This window comes from Bos mutus, chromosome 11, assembly GCF_027580195.1.
Source record: "Bos mutus isolate GX-2022 chromosome 11, NWIPB_WYAK_1.1, whole genome shotgun sequence".
Lineage (NCBI taxonomy): Eukaryota > Metazoa > Chordata > Mammalia > Artiodactyla > Bovidae > Bos > Bos mutus.
The window spans coordinates 12,529,305-12,541,326 of NC_091627.1; the positions used below are offsets into that span (position 1 = coordinate 12,529,305).

At 39.2% G+C, this 12,022-nt stretch overlaps 1 protein-coding gene and 1 non-coding gene across 7 annotated transcripts in view; one reads left to right on the top strand and one right to left on the bottom strand.

Moving 5' to 3' along the window:
• Window positions 1–12,022, top strand: part of STRBP (spermatid perinuclear RNA binding protein) — a 198,764-nt gene that overhangs the window by 51,280 nt on the left and 135,462 nt on the right. The gene's annotated exons all lie outside the window — the stretch shown is intronic.
• On the bottom strand, window positions 9,107–9,213 carry LOC138990091 (U6 spliceosomal RNA). Its single transcript, XR_011466257.1, has one exon. It is a non-coding gene; the product is annotated as a U6 spliceosomal RNA (small nuclear RNA).

Sequence of the window (12,022 nt, forward strand, 5' to 3'; positions counted from 1 at the left end):
ATTTACACACACACACACAGCAATTAAGTAACTGCTCCAGGTGTTGTGCTAAAACTGGGGGCAACAACAAAGGAAGTGTAAAATTTAGGCCTTTCTTTCATTGAGCTTTGATGAAAAGAGAGGTGAAAAAAGTGTAACCTGTGGTCGTTGGAGAGGATTTCTTGGAGGAGTTGAAGCTTAAAGAGTAATAGTAGGACTTAGGCAGGCAGAGGAGAAGAGTAAATCCAAGTAACAGAATAGATACGGTGGAAAGAAAATTGGCATCTTAGTCAGAAGACCTGGTTTGAATGTTGGCTCTGGCGTTTAATAGCTTTGTGACTTTGGTTGGGTCCCTTTGAGCCTTTGTCTCCCGTGCCTTCTCATAGGGCTGCTGTGAAGATGAAGACTGTATGGGTTGCTTCTACTGTAATGAGATTGCACTAGTTTTGTTGTTAGATGACTGGTTTGCAGATACTTATTAACATTTCGGAGAAGGCACTGGCACCCTACTCCAGTATTCCTGCCTGGAAACTCCCATGGATGGAGGAGCCTGCTAGGCTGCAGTTCGTGGGGTCACTAAGAGTCAGACATGACTGAGCGAGACTTCCCTTTCATTTTCCACTTTCATGCATTGGAGAAGGAATTGGCAACCCACTCCAGTGTTCTTTCCTGGAGAATCCCAGGGACGGGGGAGCCTGATGGGCTGCCGTCTATGGGGTTGCACAGAGTCGGACATGACTGAAGCGACTTAGTAGCAGCATTAACATGTTCCATAAATTCAGATGTCATTTAGTAATTTGTATTTATCAAATCTTTTATAACTTTCCATTAAAAATATTTAGAGTGCCTAGCTCAGTGTGAGCCATTCAGTGACTTGTAGGTGTTAATCATTCTTAGTCAGCTCAGGCTGAGTAAAACAGGCATAGCAAAACAGGATGACAATCTCTGCCCTTCAGGAGTTTTTGCTCTTGGTGTTAAGTTATACTCATATGAATGTAAGGTATTCAATGCCCTGGAGTCTAAATTTGTGCTACAGGTACAAATAAAAGAGATCAGGGTAAATGTCCTTCTCTAGACCTCATTGGAGCAGTGTGAGTAAATGTGGCCCTGGAAAAAAGGATTTGGATAGGCAGGGAGGGCAGGGTAGGCGTTCTGTACTAACAGGGCTTTGGGTTGGCTAAAAAGTTACTTGCGCTTTTCTGTTATCTTACATAAAAACCCAAACAAAGTTTTGGCCAACCCAATATTTTATTTTGTTTTATTTACTTAAATATATTTATATTTAGGGATACCAAAGCATAAATGTTACTGCTACTGCTGAGGAAATCATTAGTAACACTTAAAGATTCTCATTCTAAAACTTGTATAATGTTATAATTGAGTTTACCTTTCTCCTTGTAAATTTATTGAACTTGTGCCTTCTCTCCAGATGGTATTACAGTGTAGAATTTATTTTTGGAGTGTGTTTTTTAAAAATATGGAATTGCTTTTATGATACACATAGGTTTAAAGTCTGTTATGGATTTTCTCCTGTAGGTGTATAAGTCACAAAACTATGCTATAAGATTATTGTTCCAAAGGCAGGACAAATTTCTGAAGTTTCCTTGGTAATCTCCCTTCACATCTTTAGATTGTTTCTCAACTGTTTATAAATCCTTGTGCCTATTTGGGATGCTAGGATGACTCTCTTTTTTAGAAAACCAGTGCCATTAGAGTCCTGTACAGCCTGTCCTGAAATTAGGTTGTTTTAATACAACGCACTGTTCTCTCTTGGTCACTGTAATGGTTTGCAAATGACCAGACCCTAGGTCATACTTCTTCAATGCAGCTGTCTTTCTTGAATACTGAGAGTGAACTCCTTTTAATTTGCCTTTCAGGGAATCTAGGTTTAACTGCATATCTACTAGAATACTTTGCGCTAGTAACTAGACTATAGAGAATCTTGATAGCATTCTAGTAACTTTCCTATTGGTATATGATCAGCTCAGTGAAATTTTACAGAATCATGATTTTTATAGTTTTAATAATAAAAGCTAACATTTACTGAGTGTTCTTATGCCATGCTTTCTTCTAAGCATGGAATTTTTTTTTCTTTTTTTTCATTTAAACATCACAACAACATAATAAGGTGAGTACTGTTTTTATTCTCACTTTACATGTGAGACAGGTTAATTTCCATCCAGGGTTACACGGTTAGCAAGTGATAGAGCAGGGATTTGAACCTAGGCAGTCTGATTTCAGGGCCAGTTCTCTTACCTTTAAAACTTTAACAGTCTTCTCAGATAATGTCCTTCCGGGAAACTCTTACATTGGGAATTTTATCTTTTATGTGTTACTTTGTGGGAAGATGTTGGAAGCTTGTTAAGTTGTAACAAGCTTGTTAAGCTTGTTAGGGATTTTTAAGTTGTACCCATTACCTTGTGTGAGGGGTTGGCTATTATATTAGTTAAGTAACCCCAGCTGCTGAATTAGAGCCCTGAAATACATCAGCTAAAATGCCTAAATCCTGTGCATAATAGCCCAGAGCAGGTGTCCACCTCAGCCTGTTGCTGCTGCTAAGTCGCTTCAGTTGTATCCGACTCTGTGCGACTCCATAGATGGCAGCCCACCAGGCTCCCCTGTCCCTGGGATTCTCCAGGCAAGAACACTGGAGTGGGTTGCCATTTCCTTCTCCAATGCATGAAAGTGAAAAGTGAAAGGGAAGTCGCTCAGTCGTGCCAGACTCTGAGCGACCCCATGGACTGCAGCCCACCAGGCTCCTCTGTCCATGGGGTTTTCCAGGCAAGAGTACTGGAGTGGGATGCCATTGCCTTTTCTGCCTCAGCCTATGGCTCTCCATAAAAGGCATTTAGGGAGCTCAGGCAATAGGGCTGATGGGGATCCTACTATCTTTAGTACCTGGCTTCCACGGTTGTTTTGTTGGACACATTGTCTAAGAGAGGTGGAAGTTGCAAGTACAATTTCTGCTCACTTTGGTTGCTGAGGGCTTAGTCTCATTGCCTTATCTAGTTGCAGAGGGATTGGGAAATGTCATGTCCTTTCTCTTGCTGACTGGGTGGTAGGATGCCATTCTGTAGTATTTTGAGTTATTTCATCAGTGTTGAAATGTTCTTGGGAGGAGTTCATTTTCAGCTACAAAATGTGAAGGGTGGCGAACCTTGTCCCCATTACAACTCTCTTACTTTGGAAGAAACAGTGGCTTTTGGTGGATAGTTAGCTGCCTCCTCCACAGCTGTAATGCTGTAGATTTCAGTAGGAATGCCAGAGCAACCCAGTGTTATGTTTACAAAGTGTGACTATACACATTCAGCTCTTGCTTCTTGTACCAGCTCTGTGAGGTAACTATCAACAGATAAAGCCAAGTAGTGGTATTCCCATTGCAAATGAGAGAACTTCAAAGAAGTTGTAGAGCTGGAACTTTTACATGCAGATCTCATGGCATCAAAGTGCAATTTGTATAACACACAATTTTTTGGGCAGAAAATCTATTCAGCATTTTTTATGCTTACTATTATCACTGCTCTTAAATGTATCTTTCCTTAACAATATGTCCAATACAGTATTACTGATGTCCAATATAATATACTGACAAATTACTGGCATAACTTGGTCTTATTTTGAAGATTCAGAAAGTTCATCAAGAACTTGCATTGCTTCACTGTCATCATTACATTTGTAAATGACATCCTACTTCAGGTATGTCAGTTAATGAAACACGAGAGGTTTTATTCTGTTTAGAAGTTACATTTTCTAGCCTTGCTTTTGGTAGATAAAATGATGTGTAAAATGAGTAAAGGAAGTAAGAAACAAAATAATTGCGGCAGTTACATTTTCTCTCAGGAAAAATATATTCTTTTTGAAATACAAGTGCTTATCTGTGTAATTTCACAGATAATTTTGCTGTACTTACTATGTGTTAAAAAACCATGTTAGTGCATGCTCCTCAAGAAATTGGGAACATATTCTGCTTTGTAGCAGAGGGGTCCTTCCTTACTGACATACTAGAAGTATGATGCCCTTCTGTAGTATTTTGAGTGTTTCATCAATGTTGAGGTGTTGTTGGTGAGGTGTTTTCAGCAACAGCACTTGTGGGAATCTGATTTAGGGGTTGAAAGCTGTGGACTATGGCAGAATGTTAAGTGTTTGTACAGATGGATTATTAATCAGAGAGTAAGCTGGATACTTCTACATATCTCCATTGTAATATAACAGACAGCAAGCTCATTCTGGTTGACTTACTTTTGGTTATTTTTCTTGGAACTCTGTCTTGTTGAGTGTTCTATTGCTAAATTATTTCAGAAGTGTCTTTTATTAAATAGAAGTAACATGATTTAAATGTATTTTGCATATAGAGAGCTACCCTTTCAACATTTCTTACAACTTTCGTTTTGCTGTGAAACAGAGATAGGAAAAGAAACACTATTTTGTTTGCATCTGACTGGTCACCTATGGCTCTGTGGGATAACAGTGTATTCTGCTGAAGTTGTATCTTAGGAGTCTAGTCTTTGCTTTGATTTTCAGTTGTCTGACGAAATCTCAGTAGAAATACAGTAATTGCATCATAATTCACTGAAGCCTAACCACACTCTTTATACAACACAGACTAGCATTTCTTGAATGCTTTTGCAAGAAAAAATACAGTTATCCAGATCTGTAATCCATTATTTTAGTAAATATACTCTAAAATACATTCTGAATTAAAAAAAAAAAAAAGACCAAAAAATAGGCTGCATTAAGGCTTATTCTCTAGCTTTTGTAGCTTTGAGTTACTCATTTTTGGGGAAAGTACATGTTAAATTTTGAACTTCTACATACGAGGAATGCAGGCACATTTACTGCTAAAATTCTGTCAATGTGTCTTTATTTGCCTAAACAGTGGAATAGCACTTTCAGGCTGTTTTAATGAAGTTTAGTTACAGTGAATGATAAGGTATATCATTTGAATCCTGGTTGTAATGTGATTCCTGTATTCACTTGTATTTAGAATTTGAACATGTGGTACAAAAAAATTAAACAAGTTGAAAAATATTAAATATTTAAGCTGAGATGAGGCACTTCATGTAATATTTTATTGTTGATTAGTTGCTAAGTCCGACTCTTGTGACCCCGTGGACTGTAGCCCACCAGGCTCTTCTGTCCATGGGATTTCCCACACAGGAATACTGGAGTGGGTTGCCATTTCCTTCTCCAGGGGATCTTTGTGACCTAGGGATTGAACCTGCATCTCCTACATTGGTAGGTGGATTCTTTACCACTGAACTACCAGGGTAGCCCTATGTAATATTACTTTTCCAAAAAAAAAAAGATATAGAACCACAGGAGAGTATGGAAAGGGCGCTGGACTTTAGTCATGAGTCCAGGGTTTGAGTCTGAGCCTTCCTAAAAAGTTGTTGGTGACCTCAGGCAAGATGATGCTTCCCTGGTGGCTCAGCTTGTTAAAGAATCCACCTGCAAAGTGGGAGACCTGGTTCAACCCCTGGGTAGGGAAGATCCCCTGGAGAAGGGAACAGCTACCCACTCCAGTATTCTGGCCTGGAGAATTCCATGGATTGTATATTCTATGGGGTCACGAAGAGTTGGACACGACTGAACGACTTTCACATCATCATCAGGCAAGATATATCACTTCTTTGGGTCTTAATTTTCTTTTTGACAAATAACAATCTTGTGTTAGTCTTTTTGACCAGTTTCAGCACTTTGTGATTTTGTGATTCTTCTTATTCTCCTAGTGTATTTTTCTGTCTTGTCAAGGGGAGGTTTACAGTATAAAGCTGCCAGCTCTTTTGTCTTGATGAATGGTCTTGATAGTAGAAAACATGATTTGAATTTTCCCCATCTAACTTTATTATGTTTTCTAAAACTAGTTTTAAAGGAGTTTAGAAGTATGAAATTAGAAGTATTTAGTTTTACATTTTAATTGTGCCTAACAGCTGTCATTATAAAACTCATATGAACTGGAAAGACGGACAAAACAGTTGTAAAATTTATTAGTCAGTGAAAGGAAGTTGCTGAGTTATCTAGTGTATCTGTTAAAGTCCTTTGAAATTTCATTTTAAGGCAGAGAGTAGTACAATCAGTTATGTGTGTGGACCTTGTCCATATAAGTCAGTGTAGATGTACTGCTGGTACATTTTTCTCTAAGCGTTTTATTATTAAAGTTTAAAAATGCAAAAGATTTGAAAGAATTATACAGTGAACACCTACATATTCTACAATTAGCTCAACCCCAGCAATTAACATTTTCTTTTATTTGCTTTATCATGTTTATCCATCAATTTATCCCATTATCTATCAATCTTTTTTTTTTTTGATGTATTACAAAGTAAGTTGCAGACATTCTTACAGTTTATTTCTAAACACTGACATACATGTTAATTATAATTAGCTGGAGTTCAAACTTGTTACACTTTTTTAAAATTAAAATTTACATATGGAAAAATGCACAGCTCTTAAGTCTGCCATGGATGATATTAATTAATGAGTACCCAACAAAAGTCCTTCTAGTCAAGGCTATGGTTTTTCCTGTGGTCATGTATGGATGTGAGAGTTGGACTGTGAAGAAAGCTGAGCGCCGAAGAATTGATGCTTTTGGACTGTGGTGCTGGAGAAGACTCTTGAGAGTCCCTTGGACTGCAAGGAGATCCAACCAGTCCATTCTGAAGGAGATCAGTCCTGGGTATTCATTGGAAGGAGTGATGCTAAAGCTGAAACTCCAGTACTTTGGCCACCTCATGTGAAGATTTGACTCATTGGAAAAGACCCTGATGCTGGGAGGGATTGGGGGCAGGAGGAGAAGGGGATGACAGAGGATGAGATGGCTGGATGGCATCACCGACTCGGACATGAGTTTCGGTGAACTCCGGGAGTTGGTGATGGATAGGAAGGCCTGGCATGCTGCGATTCATGGGGTCGCAAAGAGTTGGACACAACTGAGCAACTCAACTGAACTGAACTGACATTTTCAGGACCTGTGTTGGTCTGGCACATAGACGAGACAGCCTCTGCCTTCAGGATGCTAATAGAGATAATGTGTAAGAAAGTTAATCCAGTATTACTTGGACCTTTTTGTTGCAAGTAATAGAAATCTGTAGTATCTCAGTATATAGGTCTTGCTTTTAAAACTCAAGAACAGGAAGGAATCAGAGCAGCTTCTAGGAATAACTGGAAGGCCCATAGGACTGTCTCCTCTTACCTTTGTTTTACTCTGCCCATCTATTCTTTCTTTTCTCTTTGAAGATTTGCTTTCTCCTCTTTTTAGTACATATGGTTAGAATATGGCTGCTTCATAAAGTTTGTTTCTTTCTTTTTCAAAAATATTTATTTGCTTGTGCTGAGTCTTCGTTGCAGCAGGTGGAATCTAGTTCCCTAACCAGGCATCAAACTCTGGCCCCTTGCGTTGTGGAGTCTTAGCCACTAGGGAAGTCCCATAGCCTTTCTTTTAAAACTAATAGTTCTCAGCCACATGGAGATACCAATTTTCTATTTTAATTTGAATTCCAGGTTCCTGGGAGGGAGTCTGATTGGCCCAGTCTGGTTCAGCTATGCTTGAGGGCAGGTTTTGAAGTTTGGATCTCCTATTGGAAGCCTGCCTTTGTGGATGGAGAAAGGACAGTTCCTGGAGCAGGTGTGGGGCTGTTGAAAGGAGGCTGCCACTGAAAATTGTTTCTAAGTACGAGTTTGATAAATGATTCTATAGACAAGAACAGGGTACAGAAATAGCATAGAGGGAGAATGAATCACTATTTAGGGATAGAGTGGTGGTCCGAGACCACTTCCTGAAGAAATTGGTGGCTGGGTTGGGTCTGAAAGTAAATTCAAGTTCAGCAGTGGGAAAGAAGGATGTGTGCTGCAGAAGAACAGGTAGAAAGACAGGAAATGGCATAGTGTGTTTAGGAAATTGTAAGCACGTTAGTGTATCTGCAGTATAATTTTTGAAGTGGGACAAGTTCCATAGTGATGGGAAAGCGAGAGGGAGAGAAATAGGTAGGTAGGTAGATAGATATTTAGATATATATCAGGGCCAGTTCAGAGGAGAATCTTATCTTGCTAACATATGGGAAGCCAGCAAGAGTAGGTCACAATCAGATTTATTTTAAGATATCATTTCATTGGTTAAACTGGAGACAAGTTCAAACTCATGAGAGCCTGGACTAAGAAAATGGAAGTGAAAAAGAACAGGAGATATATTTAGGCAGTAAAATCTTCAGTACTTGGGGTTTATTGAAGATTGGGAGAAGGATAAATTTTACGATGATAACCCATATTCTGATGGTGGCTGGATGAGTTGGGATACCATCCAAGATGAGATATATAGGATACTGAGGTGCTTGCTGTTAGTTATGTATTTCTTAATCTGGCTGATAATCACAGATGTACTTTTTTAGGACTGTTAAATTGTACTTATATGTTTTATGCATTTTTGTGCATTTAAGTTATATTTCGTAATCAGAAATGTTACAGAACAAAAAGAAACACAAAAAATATGCTTTGGGAAAAAGATGCTGACTTTAGGATTGGACATTTGCATTTGGGGTGTGCATGCAACCTTCCAGATGGAGATATGTAGAAGGCAGTAAGTTGGACATGAAATCTGAAGTATGGGCTGCTGATGAAAGGATTAGATTAGGTTTGTAGTTCCCTTTCCTGTTTGTATGTTAGGATTTTCTGGAGAGTTAAAAAAAATTATTGGTAACCTACATCCCACCCCAGACCAATTAAATTGGTCCTTGGTGGTATAACCGCACAAGGTCTAGTTCACAGAGCTTCCTGTGCTCCTTACTCTGGTGCAGAGATGAGAACCGCTACGTTTCTGGAAAATTGCTCATTTCCTGCATTCTGTGATGAAGAGATAGAGTTGAGCAGAGAGGATTTTGTAATTGCTTTAAAATTCAAAATAATTCATATTTGGGGGGGAGGGATGATTCTTTTTTTTGTTTTTGTTTTTGGCTGCACTGTGCAGCATGTAGAATCTTAATTCCGTGACCAGGGATGGAACCTGGGCCCCCAACAGTGGAAGCGTGGATTCTTAACCACTGGACCACCAGGGAAGTTCTAGGACATGATTCTTAAGCCTTGTGCTTTCCCCCCACTATTATTATTATTTTTTTTGGATTAGAATGAATTTTATAAAAATACGGAACACTTCACAAATTTGCTTGTCATCCTTGCTCGGGGGCTATTCTAATCTTCTCTGTAGCATTCCAGTTTTAGTATATGTGCTGCTGAAGTGAGCACTTTCCCCCCATTATTACCTGAAGTTAAAAAAGAATGTATTTGGTTAAAATAACAATGTATGTGTGTTCCTAAAGAAAAACATGTGGAAGATGCAAGCTGTTTCAGTTAAAACAGTATTAAAACAGATTTCTTTTGATGAAATGGCTGTGTCTTCTCTAATTTTAATTATTAATAATGTATAGGCTTTGCAGCCAAACATAGAAAATTGCCTCATCGGCTGCAGTGTCTTTGAATAGTAAATATGAAGGACAATGATTGGTAAATGTTAATTGTGTGATGTAGTCTGAAAGGCAGGCAGCTGTAAATGCTGTGAAATTGTCTCTGTTATATGTGATATGGTAAGGACAGTTGCTCACTCGTTGGTCTTTACTTTCCTTCACTACATAGCTTTGTAACTCATCAGGGTCCTGTATCCATCACTAAGTATTTATTAGTACCTGAAATATGCCAGGGGTAAATTTATGTAAAGTACTAAATATAGATAAAAATGTAGGGACTTGCACCAGGCGTGCCAGTATTTCCATTTTGGATGGCATATAAAGGGCGGCAGGATGCAAAATTATTTGATAATTATAAGACTTTCTTTACTGTTCAGAAACTGGAATGATTTCTTGGGTTTGAGCATTTAGGTATGACCTAACCCATAGATGATTATTCTCACTCACCAGCCTCTAGTTCCTTGGACTCTCTTCATCTAGTGATTTTGTTTTCCTTGGACCTCAGGCCCATGATCTTACCACTTTTTTCACTGTCTTTTACCTTCTTGACATTCTCATTTCCTTCCTCACCCAGTGTAAATTCCATAGCCAGTCATTTTACAAACTCCTCTTCATATACCCTCAATTACCATGCCCTTCTTGCTTTATCATACTTACTTGGCAAAATTTGTAATCCTGGTTAAGCTGACTCTTCTACTTTGTACCTGTGCATCTGAACACAGCTGGAAAGTGCATGTGTGTACATATGTGTGCACATGCACACTCCCACAGCTGTGCTGACTGATCTTAAGTTCACGCCCTTGAACCTCAGAGGGTCCTTAATACTGCCAGGCAGTCATATATGTACCTAGTGTGTTACCACTCTTCTAGACAGCTCTTTTGTACCATCATCTTTCTCTTTAAAGGTATAACATCTCTCCCATTCAACTGATGACCTTGCTTCCTAAGAAACTTCCTACTTCACTAGGAAGACTGAGGCACTCTGTGCCTGTGCATTCTGCCTTCCCTCCTTTTAACATGATGAACTATCAGTGCATCTGTGCATCTTTAGTTGTATGCCGAATACCACCCCCTTTGAACTACTCAAGGGTACTAGTCCAAGAATCACTGCTGCCAGCCAGTTCCCTATATCACTGTTTTACTGTCTATTAGGTCATTCATCAGTGTATAAAGCATGTTATTTCAAATACCCCCAGTTTAAAAAATACTTTTTCTTGACCCTACCTTCATTGCTAGGTACTGTCCTGTATATTTGCTCTCCTTTGTAGCAGAACTTTAGAAAGTTGTCTCTATTCAATTGTTTGTAATTTCTTCCCTCACATTCTGTCTCAGTCTGGAACAACAGACTGGTTCCAAATAGGAAAAGGAGTACGTCAAGTCTGTTTATTGTCACCATGCTTATTTAACTTATATGCAGAGTACATCATGAGAAATGCTGGAAGAAGCACAAGCTGGAATCAAGATTGCTGGGAGAAATAGCAATAACCTCAGATATGCAGATGACACCACCCTTATGGCAGAAAGTGAAGAAGAACTAAAGAGCCTCTTGAAGAAAGTGAAAGAGGAGAGTGAAAAAGTTGGCTTAAAGCTCAACATTCAGAAAACAAAGATCATGGCATCCAGTCTCATCACTTCATGGCAGATGGATGGGGAAACAGTGGCAGACTTAATTTTTTTGGACTCCAAAGTCACTGCAGATGGTGACTGCAGCCATGAAATAAAAAGACACTTACTTCTTGGAAGAAAAGTTATGACCAACCTAGACAGCGTATTAAATAGCAGAGACATTACTTTGCCAGTAAAGGTCTGTCTCGTCAAGGCTGTGGTTTTCCAGTAGTCATTTATGGATGTAAGAGTTGGACTATAAAGAAAGCTGAGCACCGAAGAATTGATGCTTCTGAATTGTGGTGTTGGAGAAGACTTTTGAGAGTCCCTTGGACTGCAAGGAGATCCAACCAGTCCATCCTAAAGGAAATCAGTCCTGGGTGTTCATTGGAAGGCGTGATGCTGAAGCTGAAACTCCAGTACTTTGGCCACCTGATGCGAAGAGATGACTCATTTGAAAAGACCCTGATGTTGGGAAAGATTGAAGGTGGGATGAGAAGGGGATGACAGAGGATGAGATGGTTGGCAACTCAATGGACATGAGTTTGAGTAAACTCCGGGAGTTGGTGATGGACAGAGAGGCCTGGCGTGCAGCAGTCCATGGGGTTGCAAAGAGTCGGACATGACTGAGCAGCTGAACTGAACTGAACTGATTCTATCTCTTCCTCTGTCATTCTTTTATTGAAATATAATTCACATACTGTAAAATTCACCACCATCAGTGTACAGTTCAGTGGTTTTTTTAGTATATTCAGAGTTGTGCATCTATCACCACTATCTGCAGAACATTTTCATCATCCCATAAAAAACCCTTTATCCCTTCGCAGGCACTCTATTCCTCAGTCTGTAGCTCTGCTTGTTCTCTTGGAATCTACCTATGTCTCTGTGGGTCTGCCTCTTGTGGAAATTTCACATAAAGGGAACCAAACAATATGTGACCTTTTGTGTCTGTCTGCTTTTACTTAGTTAACCTGTTTTCAAGGTTT